Source organism: Papio anubis, chromosome 18, assembly GCF_008728515.1.
Source record: "Papio anubis isolate 15944 chromosome 18, Panubis1.0, whole genome shotgun sequence".
In the NCBI taxonomy this organism is placed as follows: domain Eukaryota; kingdom Metazoa; phylum Chordata; class Mammalia; order Primates; family Cercopithecidae; genus Papio; species Papio anubis.
Window position 1 is genome coordinate 43,453,421 of NC_044993.1, and position 16,299 is coordinate 43,469,719.

Below are 16,299 nucleotides of genomic sequence, written 5' to 3' on the forward strand. Positions count from 1 at the left end.
ATCAGTGACAGAAGATCAAATTAATGAAATAAAGTGAAAAGATAAGATTAGAGAAAAAAGAGTGAAAAAGAAACAAAGTCTCCAAGAAATATGGGACTATGTGAAAAGTCAAAATCTACGTTTCACTGGGGTACTGGAAAGTGATAGGGAAAATGGAACCAAGTTAGAAAACACTCTTCAGGATACTATCCAGGAGAACTTCCCCAACGTAGCAAGGCAGGCCAACATTCAAATTCAGTAAATACAGAGAACACCACAAAGATACACCTCAAGAAGAGCAACTTCAAGACACACAATTGTCAGATTCACCAAGGCTGAAACGAAGAAAAAAAATGTTATAGGCAGCCAGAGAGAAAGGTCGGGTAACCCACAAAGAGAACCCCATCAGACTAACAGCAGATCTCACAGCAAAAACCCTACAAGCCAGAAAAGAGTGGGGGCCAATATTCAGCATTCGTAAAGAAAAGCATTTTCAAACCAGAATCTCATATCCAGCAAAACTAAGCTTCATAAGTGAAGGAGAAATAAAATTATTTAGAGACAAGCAAATGCTGAGAGATTTTGTCACCACAAAGCCTGCCTTGTTACAAGAGCTCCTGAAGGAAGCACGAAGCATGGAAAGGAACAATTGGTACTAACCACTGAAAAAAAAGCCAAATGGTAAAGACCATCAACACTATGAAGAAATTAACGGGCAAAATAACCAGCTAACATCATAATTACAGGATCAAATTCAAACATAACAATATTAACCTTAAATGTAATTGGGCTAAGTGCCCCAATTAAAAGACACAGACTGGCAAATTGGAAAAAGAGTCAGGACCCATCGTTGTGCTGTATTCAGGAGACCCATCTCACATACAAAGATGCACAAAGGCTCAAAATGAAGGAATGGAGGAAGATCTACCAAGCAAATGGAAAGCAAAAAAAGCAGGGGTTGCAATCCTAGTCTCTGATAAAACAGACTTTTAAACCAACAAAGATCAAAAGACACAAAGAACGCCACTACATAATGGTAAACGGATCAATTCAACAAGAAGAGCTAACTATCCTAAATATATATGCACCCAATACAGAAGCACCCTGTATTCCTTCATAAAGCAAGCCCTTAGAGATCTACAAAGAGACTTACTCTCCCACACAATAATAAAGGGAGATTTTAACACCCCACTGTCGACATTAGGCAGATCAACAAGGCAGAAGGTTAACAAGGATATCCAGGACTTGAACTCAGCTCTGGACCAAGCAGAACTAACAGACATTTACAGAACTGTGCACCCCAAATCAACAGAATATACATTCTTCTCATCACCACATCACACTTATTCTAAAACTGACTACATAATTGGTATTAAAATACTCCTCAGCAAACATAAAAGAAGAGAAATCACAACAAACTATCTCTCAGACCACAGTGCAATCAAACTAGAACTAAGCGTTAAAAAACTCACTCAAAACTGCACAACTACATGGAAACTGAACAGCCTGCTCCTGAATGACTATTGGGTAAATAACGAAATGAAGGCAGAAATAAAGATGTTCTTTCAAACCAATGAGAACAAAGACACAATGTACCAGAATCTCAGGGACACATTTAAGCAGCATGTAGAGAGAAATTTATAGCACTAAATGCCCACAAGTGAAAGCAGGAAAGATCTAAAATCTACACCCTAACATCACAATTAAAAGAACTAGAGAAGCAAGAGCAAACACATCCAAAAGCTAGCAGAAGGCAAGAAATAACTAAGATCAGAGCAGAACTGAAGGAGATAGAGACACAAAAAACCCTTCAAAAAAATCAATGAATCAAGGAGCTGATTTTTTGAAAAGATCAACAGAATAGATACACCACTAGCAAGACTAATAAAGAAGAAAATAGAGAAGAATCAAATAGACACAATAAAAATGATAAAGGGGATATCACCACTGATCCCACAGAAATACAAACTACCATCAGAAAATACTATAAAAACCTCTATGCAAATAAGTTTGAAAATCTAGAAGAAATTGATAAATTTCTGGACACATACACCATGCCAAGACTAAACCAGGAAGAAGTTGAATCTCTGAATAGAGATTCAACAACAGATTCTGAAATTGAGGCAATAATTAACAGCCTACCAACCCAAAAAAGTCCAGGATCAGATGGATTCACACCCGTATCCCACCAGAGGTACAAAGAGGAGCTGGTACCATTCCTTCTGAAACTATTTCAGTCAACAGAAAAAGTGGGAATCCTCCCTATCTCATTTTATGAGGCTAGCATCATTGTGATACCAAACCCTGGTAGAGACACAACAAAAAAAGAGAATTTTATGCCAATATCCCTAATGAACATCCATGTGAAAATCCTCAGTAAAATATTGGCAAATCAAATCCAGCAGCACATCAAAAAGCTTATCCACTACGATCAAGTTGGCTTCATCCCTGTAATGCAAGACTGGTTCAACATATGCAAATCAATAAACATAATCCATCACATTTATAGAACCAATGATAAAAACCACATGATTATCTCAATAGATGCAGAAAAGGCCTTCAACAACAGTCAACAGCCCTTCATGCTAAAAACTCTCAATAAACTAGGTATTGATGAAACTTATCTCAAAATAATAAGAGCTATTTATGACAAACCCACAGCCAATATCATACTGAATGGGTAAAAACTGAAAGCATTCCCTTTGAAAACTGGCACAAGGGAAGGATGCCTTCTCTCACCACTCCTATTCAACATAGTGTTGGAATTTCTGGCTAGGGCAATCAAGCAAGAGAAAGAAATAAAGGATATTCAATTAGGAAAAGAGGAAGTCAAATTATCTCTGTTTGCAGATGACATGATGACATGAGTGTATATTTAGACAACACCATTGTCTCTGCCAAAAATCTCCTTAAGTTGATAAGCAACTTCAGCAAAGTCTCAGTATACAAAATCAATGTGCAAGAATCACAAGCATTCTTATACACAAATAATAGACCAACAGAGAGCCAAATCATAAGTGAACTCCCATTCACAATTACTACAAGGAGAATGAAATACCTAAGAACCCAACTTGCAAGGGCTGTGAAGGACCTCTTCAAGGAGAACTACAAACCACTGCTCAATGAAATACAAGAGGACACAAATAAATGGAAGAACATTCCACGCTCATGGATAAGAAGAATCAATATCGTGAAAATGGTCATACTGCCCAAGGTAATTTATGGATTCAATGCTATCCCCATCAAACTACCATTGACTTTCTTCACAGAATTGGAAAAAACTACTTTAAAGTTCATACGGAACCAAAAAAGAGCCTGCATGGCCAAGACTATCCTAAGCAAAAAGAACAAAACTGGAGGCATCACAACTGCCTGACTTCAAATTATACTACAAGGGTACAGTAACCAAAACAGCATGGTCCTGGTACCAAAACACTTATACATGGACCAATGAAACAGAACAGAGGCCTCAGAAAAAACACCACACATCAACAACCATCTGATCTTTGACAAACCTGACAAAAACAAGAAATGTGGAAAGGATTCCCTATTTAATAAATGGTGCTGGAAAAACAGGCTAGCCATACGTAGAAAGCTGAAACTGAATCCCTTCCTTACACAATATACAAAAATTAACTGAAGATGGATTAAAGACTTAAATGTAAGACTACCATACAAATGCTAGAAGAAAACCTAAGCAATACCATTCAGGACATAGGCATGGTCAAAGACTTCATGACTAAAATGCCAAAAGCAATGGCAACAAAAGCCAAAATAGACAAATGGGATCTAATTAAACTAAAGAGCTTCTGCATGGCAAAAGAAACTATCATCACCATAAACAAGCAACCTACAGAATGAGAGAAAATCTTTGCAATCTACCCATCTGACAAAGAGCTAATATCCAGGATCTACAAAGAACTTAAACAAATTTACAAAAAAAAAAAAAAACCCATCAAAGAGTGGGCAAAGGATATGAACAGACACTTCTCAAAAGAAGATATTTATGCAGCCAACAGACATATGAAAATATGCTCATCATCACCGGTCATCAGAGAAATGCAAATCAAAACCACAATGAGATACCATCTCATGCCACTTAGAATGTGGGGATCATTAAAAAGTCAGGAAACAACAGATGCTGGAGAGGATGTGGAGAAATAGGAACACTTTTATACTGTTGGTGGGAGTGTAAATTAGTTCAACCACTGTGGAAGACACTGTGGGGATTCCTCAAGGATCTAGAACTAGAAATATGGTTTGAACCAGCAATTCCATTACTGGGTATATACCCAAAGGATTATAAATCATGCTACTATAAAGACACATGCACATGTATGTTCATTGTGGTACTATTCACAATAGCAAAGACTTGGAACTAACACAAATGTCCATCAATCATAGAATGGATTAAGAAAATGTGGCACATATACACCATGGAATACTATGCAGCCATAAAAAAGGATGAGTTCATGTCCTTTGCAGGGACATGAATGAAGCTGGAAACCATCATTCTAAGCAAACTATCACAGGGACAGAAAACCTAACACCACATGTTCTCACTCGTAGATGGAGCAGAACAACAAGTGCACATGGATACAGGGCGGGGAACATCATACACCGGGGCCTGTTGGTGGGTGGGGGCCTGGGCAAGGGATAGCATTAGGAGATATACCTATTGCAAATGACGAGTTGATGGGTACAACAAACCAACATGGCACATGGGGAACAAAGAGGATGGATGTAACAAATTTGCACGTTGTGCACATGTTCCCTAGAACTTAAAGTATATATATAGATATATACACATACACTTTATATATATATAAACAGTGACACAGGCTCTGATTTCTTTATAGACATATAAACTTAACAGAAATGTACCAAACAAAATGCTTTTTTGAGAAATATAAAAAGCAGTTAAGCGTTTGCAGCACCACAAGTCACCAAAATGCCATGAACTACAAAGAAGTGGAAGAAAAGTATATTTACCCACCACAGCCATTCTTTGTCCCCAAAACAACACAGTACCTTTAAATACAAAGTCCCAACTCCTGGCTTCTCCTTCCAAAAATAAATAGTGCCACATGTGTCCATGCTTCTGGCTTTTTGAGGCCTTGCCAAAGACTAATTTCTATGTTCCATGCCAGAGCTAAAAGAAATGGTGGTATATTTTGAATGACAGTTTGGGTCAGCTGAGGTAAATGACTGTTACAAGAGAAGAAAGACTTCAGTACCATAGACAGACAACTGGAATAGAAAGCGATTATAGGATCTCAGTAAGAAACATGGGAATCTTCTTTAACTGAAAAACACACAAGCACACAGAAGACTCATCCTTAAAACAGGTTTGAGAGACTCCAAGAATTTCTAGCCTAAAAATCTAGTGCCATATTACCCCAGGTCAAAGCCACTTCATAAATATTTTGACACGTGGCTTTTTTTTGACAAATGACAACCAAACATTAAAACATATACAAAACATCAGGACGAGATGGCAGAATCAAAGAAAAAAAATGAATATTCAGAACTCAATCACAGAAAAATGGAGATGTTAAAATTACCTGAAACAATGTGAATTCACCTCAATTTTCTGGAAGAAAAAAATTAATCACCTTAAAGAATTTAAATTATCATCTCAATCATGCTCATTGAGTGAAATGGGAACATAGAAAACAATATGAAATAACAAAGATGAAACTAACAACAATATAAAAAGCACAAAACGAAATAAAAATTATGGAACAGAAGAATAAAATAAGACTGATACCCAACTGATACTTCAACATTTTAAAAAACATATATAACAAAATCAAGAAGCTACACAAATTTCAACTAAGATTAACACAAAGTGATCCCTAGAAAGACACAATATGACAAAGTTTTGACAGTCACAGACAAGAAGAGAATCTGGAATGCAGGAAGAGGAAAAAAAAAAGGTGTAATTTATATGCATGCTCCTGCAAGACTACCAGCAGATTTATTTTTTTATTTTTTTATTTTTTTTTTTTTGAGGCGGAGTCTTCACTCTGTCCCCCAGGCTGGAGTGCAGTGGCACCATCTCGGCTCACTGCAAGCTCCGCCTCCCGGGTTCGCGCCATTCTCCTGCCTCAGCCTCCCGAGTAGCCGGGACTACAGGCGCCCGCCACCGCGCCCGGCTAATTTTTTTTTTTTTTGTATTTTAGTAGAGACGGGGTTTCACCTTGTTAGCCAGGATGGTCTCGATCTCCTGACCTCGTGATCCGCCCGCCTCGGCCTCCCAAAGCGCAGGGATTACAGGCGTGAGCCACCGCGCCCGGCCTGACTACCAGCAGATTTATAAACAGAAATCTTTCAAGCAAGAACAAAGTTAGATGATGCAGTTAAAACACTAAAAACAAAACAAAACAAAAATGTCTAAGCATGAACACTATATCCAGCAAAAGTATTCTTTAAAATGAAGAAGAAAGTAGCCTTGCCAAGATAATCAAAATGTAGGAACGTGCGTCAACAGTAGAACTTTTCTACAGGACATGCATAAGGAAGTCCTTCCCATTGAAAATAAAGTATACTTTAAAAAAAGACCAAAGACCAACTTATGTAAAAATGCATAACTCTCTGGAAAAGATATGCACATATACAACTATAAAAATGTGTATTATTATTATTATGGTTCAAAAACACTTTGAATTATGCTCTAAAATTTAAAGGTATGTTTCAGCTACTCCTTGATTTGTGAAACAAAGAGAAAAAAAGAAATGAAATTAGAAAGATAAAACCATAAAATAATTTTAAAAATCTGTTAATGTGTATGTAATACAGTATTAGTGACATTGGTAACAAAGATGAGAGCAGATGTAATAACTTTAAGAGATTTTCTGCAAACCTCATGCTAACCACATAGAAAATACCTATAAAGACAAACAAAATGTTAAGTTGGAATAAAGGCATGTCACTAAAATATCAAATAGATAGTACACAAAGAAAGAGAGAGACAAAACAGCTAAAAGAGCCAAATAATACAATGCAACAGTAATAGTAAGTTCTTTTTTTTCAGAAAATTATTTAAATATTAATGTACTAAACTTCCCAATCGAAATACATACAGTGAATACAAGGATTTAAAAATTTTTTTTAAAAAAACAAGATCTAACTATGTCATGTCTCCAATAAACTCACTTCAGGTCCAATTTAAAAAATAGACTGAAAATGGTAGGATAGAAAAAAAACATTTCATACAAGTGTTAACCAAATGAGAGGAGAGGCAACAATTATATTAAGTCAAAACTGTCATATTTCATATAATTTACTATAAGTCAAAATTCATAGTAGACTAAGTAGGACATTAAATTATAGGAGGGTTCAATAACTGAGAACATATAAATATATAAATGAATCTGACCTTAGTTTTCCCAAACACATAAAGCAAACAATGACAGAATTGGAGCAAAAACAGAAAGCAATGTAATAATGGTAGGATACTTCAATATCTCACTTTAAGTAATGAATAATAAAGCAAGACAAAATATTAATAAGAGAACAAGAAACTTCAATGCACTCTAAAACAATTACACCCAGCAAATGTAGACAGAGAGCAGAATACACATTCTTTATAATAGCTCATGAAACATTTTTCTAGATAGACCACCTGTGACACCACAAGTCTTAACAAATGTTTTACAATTAAAATTTCAGACTATTATTTACAGCCCAAATGGAATGAAACTAGAAATCAGTGACAGAAGGAAAACTGAAACATTTACAAATTAGGAAAATTAAAAATCATATTCTTGAGCATGCTCTTGTTCAAGGGTTGGAAGACATAATATTGTGAAGATGTCCATACTTCCCAAAGTGACCCACACATTCAACACAACCCTTATAATTTTACTTTTCTGAAAATAGGAAATAAAACCCACAAAACTATATGAAATTTTAAGGGACCATGAAAAAGCCTGACAATCTTAAAAAAGAAGAAAAATATTGGAGGCATTACATTTAATAATTTGCAAACACAAAATAAAGCTATAATAAACAAGGCACTTTAGTACTTGTATAAAGGCAGAACACCAAAGCAATGAAGCAGAATGCAGCACAGATATAACCTCTTCATGCATCGTCAAGTGAGTTATTTGCACACAGTTTATAGAAGCATTATCCACAAGAGCCAATATGTGAAAGCAATTTGAACTTCTTGTACCAAATAAATGGATAAATATAATTTGAAATACAAAGAAAATGAAATATTACTGAGTATTTATTTAAAAAGCAGTATATTTTCTAATATTTACCATAAAGACAAATTTTGAAGACATGATGGTAAATTTAGTCAGCCAGCCACACACATAAAATTACTGTATGAATATACTTACTTGGAATATCTGAAGTACTTACACCCTTAAAAAGAGAAAACAGAATGATGTTTTTTTTAAATGGCCAGTCAACAGGGAAACTAAGTAGTGGATGCATGTGTATTGCATTTTTTTTGCAAAAATAAAGATGTTCTAGAGATGTTGCTAACAATATATTTAACACAACTAAGCTATATAATTGAAAATATTAAAGATTATAAATTTTAGTGTGTATTCTTAAAATTAAAAAATAAAACAACCATTGACCACCAACCAAAAAAAGCAAATATACAAGTCATAAAATAGGGGCAATATTTATACAGGTAAATAAACACAAAAATAATTATATTGGCAATAGATATATGGCTGATTCATATCTGACTTCTGTCCAAACATTGTTTTAACATGTACAAAGTTGAATGTTGGCATATAAAATTTTATTTAAAACAATTATTTATAAACAAAACAAAAACACAATGTGACACAGCCTGCTCTAAAATATGAAACATAGGAATGTAAAATGGCACAAGTTTTTTTTTCAGATGCAGTCTCTGTCACCCAGGCTGGAGTACAGTTGCGCAATCTCAGCTCACTACAACCTCCACCTCCTGGGTTCAAGCGATTCTCCTGCCTCAGCACCCTGAGTAGCTGGGATTACAAGTGTGCGCCACCACGCCTGGCTAATTTTTGTATTTTTAGTAGAGAAATGGTTTCACCATGTTGGCCAGGCTGGTCTCGAACTCAGGTGAACTACCCGCCTCGGCCTCCCAAAGTGCTGGGATTACAAGCGTGAGCCACCACGCTCCGCCTAGAACAAAATTTAACAAAACAAAATTAACAAAAAAATTGAATAAACATAATGTACCACTAACAATAATTCTAGATAGCTATTATTTTCAACTATGACTGCACATTCATAAAGAGCACATTTTTTGGTGTTTTTTTTTAAATTTCAACTTTTACTTTATGTGTAGGTTTGTTACATGAGTATATTATGTACTGCTAAGACTTTGGATACTACTACTACTCAGGTAATGAGCACAGTACACAACAGGTAGCTTTTTAGCCCTTGTCTCCTTCTCTCCCTTCTTCCTCCAGTGGTCCCCAGTGTCTATTGTTTTCATCTTTATATTTATATATACCCAGCATTTAGTTCTCACTTCTAAGTAACAACATGCTCACTTGCATGCTTATTTGGTTTTCTGTTTCTGCATTAATTCACATAAGATAATGGCCTCCAGCTGCATCAACTTTGCTACAAAGAATATAATGTTGTCCTGTTTTTATGGCTATGTAGTTTTTCATGATGTAATGGGCACCTTGGTTGATTCCATGTCTTTGGTATTGGAGGCCATGAAGCTTGAATCATCAGTGTACAATAAAAGCAATAACATTTCATAGAAGATGCATCATTATAATTCATAAATACTTTGATGGGAAAATTTGAAGAACTTACATAGTACTGAAGAATCTTCTTTATTATGTTGTTATTATTTTCATGCTATTTTTACACAAAATGTAAAGGTTATAATGCAACCTTGGAAGCAAAACAAACTATTACATTTCTAAAGGATCATGAGGTCAGGAGATCGAGACCATCCTGTCTAACACAGTGAAACCCCGTCTCTACTAAAAATACAAAAAATTAGCCGGGCGTGGTGGCGGGCGCCTGTAGGCCCAGCTACTCGGGAGGCTGAGGCAGGAGAATGGCGTGAACTCGGGAGGCGGAGCTTGCAGTGAGCCGAGATTGCGCCACTGCACTCCAGCCTGGGCAGCAGAGCGAGACTCCGTCTCAAAACAAAACAAAACAAAAACATGAACAACATAAATAATGTACAATATGGTACGAAACACTAATATGCAAAATGAATGATTAGAAACAAATGTATATCATTTAGATTGTATAGTCTGAGGAAAGTGAATGACAATGCTAAAGACTGTTTATATTCAGTAAATTTAAACATATAAAAGATTTTAATGAACGTGGGGTGCCTATTAATTATTTAATTCACTCTTTATATAACATATGCATTCAAGCACATTACCTGAGAACTTGTGAAATTACAAACAAAGTTAGCATACAGCAAATCAGAAAGTAAAAAGAAGAAATATAAGACACAGTCCTAGTAATCTTCATTGTAAAGAAGATAAAATTATAGAATAATAGTTATTAACAAACAGGTAATAATTGGGAGTTTACTACGTGCTGGGCAGTGTTCTAAGTAACCTATGGTATTAGTGTTTTTAAGAAATCTACGAGATGAGTAAATAAAGTCAACTATTCAACTATATAGTTATTTGTCATATAGGATTTAAATTTCTAAGCTTAGTTCCTACTCAAACAAAAATACTTTTAAAGTGAAATAGATGTTTAGATTTTCTTGCAATCAATCAGATGCTTTGTGCTCTGATGAAAGTTATTAGTCTCATTTATTTTTTCTTTTTTTTTTTGAGATGGAGTCTCACTCTGTCACCCAGGCTGGACTGGCATGTCCGCTCATTGCAACCTCCACCTCCCAGATTCAAGTGATTCTCCTGCCTCAGCCTCCCGAGTAGGTGTAATTACAGGCACACACCACCACGCCTGGCAAATTTTTGTATTTAGAAGAGATGGAGCTTCCAATACAAGGGTACATTGTGCCATTTTTAATGACATTTTAAATGCTTCTGTTTTAACATAGTACTGGTAGTCCTAGGCAGAACAATTAGGCAAGAAAATTCTGGAAAAGACATCCAATCAGGTGCAGTGGCTCATGTCTTTGTAATCCCAGCAGTTTGGGAGACTGAGGCAGAAGGATTAAGCTTGGTAATTTGAGACTTGCCTGGGCAATTTAGTGATATCCCATCTCTACAAAACTTTAAAATATTAGCCAGGTGTGGAAAACGCACACCTGTAGTGTCAGATACTTGGGAGGCTGAGGTGGGAGAATTGCTTGAGCCCAAGGGTTAAGGTGCACTCTAGCCTGAGTGACAGAATGAAACCCTGTCTCAAAGGAAAAAAGAAAAAGAAGGCGTCCAATCTAAAAAGAAGGCTGTAAATATGTCACTGTTTATAGGTGGCATTATCTTATATATAGTAAACCATGAACAGTACACCAAAAGACCGTTTCAGCTAATAAACATACTCAGTAAATTAGAGAAAATTAAGATACAAATCATTTGTGAAAAATAATAATCTCATTGAAATAGCATCAAAATAATAAATTTCTTAACAATATAGTTAAACAAGGTGAAAAATCTTTATATTGAAATATTTAAGATAATAAAAACATTGAAGATGACATAAATAAATGCAAAAATATTTCATGTGTATGGATTTAAAAAGTAAATGTTGCAAAAGTGTCAAATTATTTAAAGTAACCTATAGATTCAATACATGCCCTATCAAAATTCCAGTAAATTTTTTTAAAGCAATAGAAAATGCAACCCTGAAATTTATATAAAACTACTAGAGACTTGATTTGAATAGCCAAGGCAGTTTTGAGGAATAAGAACAAAGCAGGGGGCATTTTACTTTCTGATTTCAAACTACATTTAAAGACTATTGTAATATAAACAGGATGGTCCGTGCATACAAATGCATACCACAATCAGTGGAGCAGAATGGAGAGCCCCAAAACAAATCCATTCGTCTAAGATCAACTTATCTTTGACACTGAGGCACTGAGTATACACAATGCAGAAAATATAGTCTCTTCCGTAATTGTTGCTGGGAAAACTGAATACTCACAGGTAAAAAAAATAAATAAAACCAGACCATTTTTCTGACACTATCCTTGAAAATTAACTAAATATAAAATAAAGATTCTAATTATGAAAGACAGAAATCCTTAAAATGTTTTAATGAAAACATATGAAGAAATCTTAATATTGGTCTGGAAAATTAATTTTTGGATAAAACAGCAAAAGTACAACAATAAAAGCAAATATAAATAAGTTAGACTGCATCAAACTAAAAAGCTTCTGCACAACAAAGAGAACAATAAAATAAGAAAACCATACCTGATAAGTTGTTAGTATCCAAAATATTTAAGAAACTTATATGAATCAAAGGCAGAAATTATAATAATAATGGTAATAAGATTGAAAAATAAGCCAAAGACTAAACTGATGATTTTCAATGGAAGCATACAATTGGCCAACAGGTATAAGGAAGGTGCTCAATATCACCAAGCTGGTAGTTGCAAATTAAAACCATGGTGAGATATTACTTCACACACATTAGAATTGCTAATATCAAAAAGAAAAGTTATAACAAGCATTAAGTATATTTTTTAAAAACACTGTACACTCTTGGTGATTCATAATTTGTAAGAGTCATGATGAAAACCACTATAAAGGTTCTTTTAAAAAATTTAACAGTACTACTATACAATCCAGCTATCTCATTTCTGCATATAAAATAAATTTAGTATCTCAAATAAACATCTGGACCTTCACCTTCCTTGAATCAAACAATTGCCAAGATATGAAACAAAGTTAAAATGTTTGTAGACACCAACTGGATAAACATGGCACATACATTCAATAGAATATTATTCAGCCATAAGAAAATAATGAAACCTTGCCATTTTGACAACATGGATGGACCCAGATAACATCATGCTAAGTGAAATATGCCAGACACAGAAAGACAAATACTGTATGATCTCACTTTTGTGGAGAATATGAAAAGGCTGGACTCCTAGAAGCAGAGAGTATAAAGATGGCTGCTAGGGCCTGGCTGGATGTGGGGAAAATGAGATGTTGTTCAAACGGTACAAATGTTTAATTATAAAACAAATAAATTATGTTGACCTAACATAGAGCTTTATGACTATAGTTAATAATACTCTTATGTATGCCGAAAATCTGCTTACAGATCTTAATTGTTCCCACTACACAAAATGTAACTATGTAAGGTGATAGATGTGTTTGTTCATTAATTTGATTGTACTAATCATTTCACTATGTATATACATATAAAATCAATACATTGTGTACAATAAATATATATGTATTCAGTTATTATCTGTGAAAAATCCACATTACATATATATATATGTATATATATACACACATATATATATATGTATATATACATGAATGACACAGTCCCAGTAAGCCTCATACTAAATAAAACTGTAAAATGACAGTCATTTAAAAATAAAGTTAAAATGGAGAGTTTAATATATGCTCAGCAATGTTTTTAAGCTCCTCAATGACATAGTGTGTTTGATAAATGTATGAAGTAGATACACTGAACTATATTACAGTTGAGTAAATTAATACAGAGTTTAATTTACCAGTATTAGTTTATATAAAAAGTGTAACACTTTCAAGTAACATAATTTCAGACTTTCTTATATTTAGGGAGATACTTAGTGTTTTGATAAAATTACTGAATATAAATTTCTATAAAATCACATTTGAAACCTCTGTAGGATACAAAATTATGAAGCAGCAGTGGCTCACACCTGTAATCCCAGCACTTTGGAAGGCTGATCACCTGAGGTCAAGAGTTTGAGACCAGTCTGACCAACATGGAGAAACCCTGTCTCTACTAAAAATACAAAATTAGCCGGGCACTGTGGCTCATACCTGTAATCCCAGCTACTCGGGAGGCTGAGGCAGGAGAATCGCATGAACCTGGGAGGCAGAGGTTGTGGTGAGCCAAAATAGAGTGGCTGAGGACACGTTACCCTGCAGATTCCAAAACGCAACCTCAACCCAAAGACATTCTGTTAAGGTGTATGTGCCTAGGCAAGGTAAGGGGAGACGTGCAAAGATTTGCTACAGTAGAATGTCAGGTGATTATTCCTTGCTTTTCTGTCATGTGAAATGTTAACAAACAGAAAAATAAGAGCCAACCACTGCTTTTTGAAATGAAAATGAACAATTAAAATACTGTGTCTGCTTTAAAACTAAATGAAGAATAGATGATAATCTTGTGATGTGGAGAGGGATAGCTGGCACTTGGGAATGCAGGAAAGAAAATGTAAATTTAGAATTTTCTACAGGCCCTACAACAGTTAGGTCAGGAAAACAGTCATGGATTTGGAGACCCTGCTTGCCATACATTTGAAAAATTCAAGGAAAACCGGCCCCTTTGTGGAGCATCAACGAGCTGGCAATTCAACTGAAATGGCCACGGTGCCCTGGGATTCTACCTGAGGAAACCTAACTATGTCAAAGGAATTTCTTGTGAATGACTAACTTAGAGAAAAACAAAACGTAGGCTTAACCAACCACAAACTGCCAATAAAGCTCTGACTACATAACCGGGACCTTTCTACCTCATGCATGCAAATGCGATATAGAACTGTACCCAATCAAATATTTACTTTGGTTTGCTTCCTCACGCTTCTTAAAAAAGCCTTTTCTTCAAGTCCTACCTTTGAGCCCACAAACCACAAACCATAGCTGGGTGCTCTCTCATTCATAAATTGCTGTTTGAGCAAATAAACGGTTTGTATTAATTCATGCCTGCATTGCTATAAAAAATACCTCAGACTGGATAATGTATAAGAAAAGAGCTTTAATTGGCTCATGGTTCCACAGGCTGTACAGAAAGCAAACACCAGCATCTGCTTCCAGGGAGGCCAGAGGAAGTTTAAAATTATGGTGGAAGGCAAAGCAGGAGCTTGCAAAGGGGGTAAAGGGGATGAGGGGTGGTATATACACTTTTAAATGACAAGATCTCCCGGAAACTTACTATTGAAGAGACAATATCAAAAGGGGAGGTGATGAACCGCCCCCATAATCCAATCACCTCCCACCAGCTCCAACCTCCAACATTGAGGATTGCATTTCAATTTGAGATTGCGGCTGGGAAACACATCCAAATTATATCCCTACTTAACATTTTAAAGACGCCTCAATGTAGACAGGGGCAGAGACTCAGGCCTGTAATCCCAGCACTTTAGGAGGCCCGAGGCGGAGGATCACTTGAGCTCAGGAGTTCCAAACCTGCCTAGGCAACATAGCAAAACTCCGTCTCTACAAAAAATACAAAACTTAGCCGGGCGTGGTGGCGCACGCCTGTAGTCCCAGCTACTCGGGGCCTGAGGTGGAAGGATCACCTGGACCCGGGAGGTGGAGGCCGCAGTAAGCCCTCATTATGCTTAAAAATCCTCAATTTTTAAGAGGAGAAAGGAAGGACTGGGGGCCCCACGGACCACTACTTCTTCTACGGAAAAACTCCGGACCCCAAGTGGGGATTCCCTCCCCTTATTCCCTCCAATCGCCCCTCATAATCTGAAGGAGACTCGGGGTTGCGCACAGAACTGCCCAGAAAGGGTTCCGGGTAGAGGAGTAATCGATGCTTACGGACGGGGCAAGAGGCTCAGGGTTTTGACTGCTGGGTCAACCCCTAATGTGCCACGGAGGGAACGGAGGGCCGAGCTGTGCCACCGGGAACTCGGGTCTGCAGCCTCCAGAGCTGACCGCGAGACCCAGATCCCACCGCAGCCAGTTCCCGCCAGATTCCAACTGCCTCTTCCCCCTCCTCGGGACGTCCAACCGGCGCACTCACCATTTTCCAGCCTCGAGGTGTTACAACGTCCTCCCTAGGGATCTCCCAGTACCTGCAGGTCACAGGATAAGAGGGGCTGTGGGAGAGTCACCTGGGAGATCCTAGAGCGTAGAAGACGGAACAATTTAGACAGGAGCTGGACTCAGAGCCCCGTCGCCAGGAGACAGAGACCCCTTCCAGCTTAGGGAAGCCGCCTCTTCCTCTCTGGCTGCGAATCTGATTGGACAGTTTTCACACTGACACCACGGATTGGCTGGGGCTCCAGGCCACACCCCTTCAGGCCCTGAGTGACAAGAGAGGTAACCAGACCATTGGCTGAATGAGGTGAGAGTGGCAGGGTTTTTTTGTTTTTGTTTCGGTTTTGTTTTGAGACAGTCTGGCTCTGTAGCCAGGCTGGAGTGCGGGGATGCGTTCTCGGGTCACTGCAACCTCCGCCTGCCAGGTTCAAGCAGTTCTCCTGGAGTGTGGCAGGTTTCT

General features: G+C 36.8%; 1 long non-coding RNA gene across 1 annotated transcript in view; it reads right to left on the reverse strand.

Moving 5' to 3' along the window:
* The window catches only part of LOC103880408, a 38,446-nt gene extending 22,551 nt beyond the window's left edge, over nt 1-15,895 (reverse strand). Inside the window, exon 1 of the long non-coding RNA XR_004179793.1 lies at nt 15,823-15,895. This is a non-coding gene — a long non-coding RNA (uncharacterized LOC103880408). The remainder of the gene's footprint in view (nt 1-15,822) is intronic.
* Between the last annotated feature and the right edge of the window lie 404 nt (nt 15,896-16,299).